Here is a 3095-nt window from a genome sequence, read left to right on the forward strand (position 1 = left end):
CAGTCTAGTTAGATACATTGTTATCAATCATTCCCATACTGTTATGAAACTCGTACAGCAACCTCAGTAGGAGAGAGCCCAGGACTGTACACTGGAGGATACCAGCAGAAGAGCACTTCAGTCCCTTCACCAGACCTATCAGGATCCCTAGGACACGTGGAAGAATGCACCCATCCCTCAGTACAATTGCAGCGTTAAAAAAGCATGACTGGGTTTTTTCCTCATGCAAGACCAACTCAGCAGATTTTTCTCCTTTCCTTCAGGTAGTGTTAAAACAGGTACCAATTGTGTTGATTTTTAGATGGAGGGCAGTTATACACTTGGCTTCCTCTGTGTGAGTTAACTTAAAACTAGCTAGATACATCAACAGAGCCAAGCAAGATGTTATTTTATATACGACTATTTTCTGTTTTCCTTTTTCCCTGGCTTCTGTATTAAACAGTTAAGTGGCATTTAGAACTGCTGAGCAGTTTCTGGCACATGAAGAAGCTCTGGAAGAGCTTTGAAATGCTCTGTCCTTCCTCTCAAAATTTTTTGTGTAGTTGAGTTTGCTCTGATACAGTGCGCTGTTCTGTAATCAGAGACAAATGAAGATCAGGCCAAGTCTAACAAGTTGCTTAATGAAGTACAAAACCATTACCTGGTAGCAACCACCTCTCACAAGAGAACCTACTGAGAGTGTAGAACTACTTCAGACAGAGCAAGTTTTCACAGCTACCCTGCCAGCAATCATCTTTATTTTCTGATAAGCTTTAAAGCTTTCTTAAATACACCTGTGGCAATGTCTTGGGAATATAAATAGCTGTTTGAGTAGTTAGGTAAAATAAGGCGCAACACTTTTAAGCAATGATGGAATCTTTTGCTGATAGGCTCTCAAATCAAAACTGTAAACTCCTCCAGTCCTTGATGCTTCAGAACATTTTGTTACAGGTACTTAACAGAGACACTGAAAAATTCTCTCAGGTTGCCTCAGCAAAAGCTTGAGAACAGTCCTTATAACAGTTATGAAGTTACATGCAAGGAAAGTCTCAAATAGAAATTCATACATGATCAGACTTCCAGAGGTGCCTTAAAACATGCACATGAGTAATTTTCTAGCTTCCTTCAAATTTACCCTGGCAACTGGCACAAACAGTCAGGTACGATCAATTAACTGATCTACTTGTGGCACATAAGTACAAATACTCTTTCAGACTATATTTAACTTTGGATCCAGTGCCCCCCAAAAATTCAAAGAAACAGTCACATCTCTCAAGTCGTTACTCACGGGGTCATGAATGGAAAATGTCAGCAAGCACCATGTCTTTCCTGACAGCTCATATTACTGCAAGAACATCCCTCAAGTTTGGATGAGAAAACAAATTTAAAAGACAATAATCAAAGGAGATGAGGGTGGCTTGCTTTCGTTTTAATAAACATGTGCTGATCCTGAGACATAAGTGTGCCTTCGTGGCTGAAATGGCCAATGGTATTCTGGACTGCATTAGCAAGAGCATTGCCAGCAAGAAAAGGGAGGTGATCCTCTCCCTCTTCTCTGCCCTGGTGAGGCCACATCTGGAACACCGTGTCCAGTTCTGGACTCCCCAATACAAGAAGGACATGGAGATCCTAGAGCAAGCCCAGTAGAGGTGTAAAGGGATGGTTAAGGAGATGAAGCAACTCTTTTACACAGAAAGGCTGAGAGAGTTGGGCTTGTTTAGCCTGGAGAAGAATGAGGGGGGATCTTATTAATGTTCACAAATATCTTAAGAGAGGGTACCAACAAAGCGGGGCCAACCTGTTCTCTTTGGTGCCTGGAAACAAAACAGGAGGCAGAAGGTTCAAACAGGAGTACAGGAAGTTCCATCTGCACACAAGAAAAAACTTTATCACTGTAAGGTTGACTGAACAATGGAACAGGCTGCCCAGGGACATGGTTGTGGATCTCCCTCCCTAAAGATACTCAAAACGCTCCTGGTTGTGATCCCAGACCAATGTGCCCAAGTGACGCTACTTGAAGTAAAGGATTTGGACTGGGTGGTCCGAAACGATCCCTTCCCACCTCAAAAAGTATGATGCTAAGCATTTCAGTAGCTTCAGCATTGTCTGCTGTCCCCTTCCTTAAGCTTATACCTTTGCAGTTTGCTCGTACAACCTAATAAGAAATTTGCCTACTTTACTGAAACTGTTCAGCAGGATAGTGGTTTCAACAATTTCTTCCAGATTAATCCTCAAATCTTTTTCTTGATCACTGTGCTGGATGATTGCTCCACTTAGCAGGTATTCCCCAGATTAGTTCTTAACTTCAACTTTAATTACCTTACATTTCTCTACATTGAACTGTATTTGCCATCTGCTGGACTAGTCTCAGGTGAAAATCCCTTCTAATTTTGATTGCATTGCACTGCATTATTTGTTCTGCCTTTAATCCTGGTATATGAAATCACAGATTTTATTTTCAATGTTCTTTTTCAATCAGCTTGATACATGTCAAGATAAACAGTTCAGCCCATTCAGAAAATAAATAAATGCTCAGGGAAATAGTCTTTGTTCCCATATGAATTTAAACGATGTTCAATAATTCAAAATAATAAAGAAGCTCATGTTTCATACACTATAGAAAACATAAAGTATATTACCATAAAGAACCTGTTTGCTGTATCCTTCTCTCCTGAAAATTAGCACTCAGAATAAGTTGTTCACTATTCTGGATACATCTCTGAGCCTGTGAATCCTGTTTATCCTTGAAATTGGTCATAAAGCAACCTGTGAATTAGCCGATGATTTTAACTCCCTACTGCAAGTTCTATTTCCACTTACTGACAACTAATAGCTGCATTTTGCACTTGGGGGAACAAATCCAAAGCCTGCTGCATCTACTTATTGCATCTAGTTTTCCCATTGGCTCAAGCCTGTCTTGTGTTTTTCATCCACAGAACTTCAGTTAGCTTAATTACAGAAGGATATTTTCCTAATATTTACCTTTTACAGAAAACAAACAAAAAAAAATCCCAGAGGATGCAACTTGATTTTCTAAGATCTGTAACAGGTTTTGATCATAGATTTTTAAGTATTTACTGAAAAATTAACTGTCATGTAGGGCAAGAATCTGCATC

Source organism: Tympanuchus pallidicinctus, unplaced genomic scaffold (assembly GCF_026119805.1).
Source record: "Tympanuchus pallidicinctus isolate F22 unplaced genomic scaffold, pur_lepc_1.0 scaffold26, whole genome shotgun sequence".
In the NCBI taxonomy this organism is placed as follows: Eukaryota; Metazoa; Chordata; class Aves; order Galliformes; family Phasianidae; genus Tympanuchus; species Tympanuchus pallidicinctus.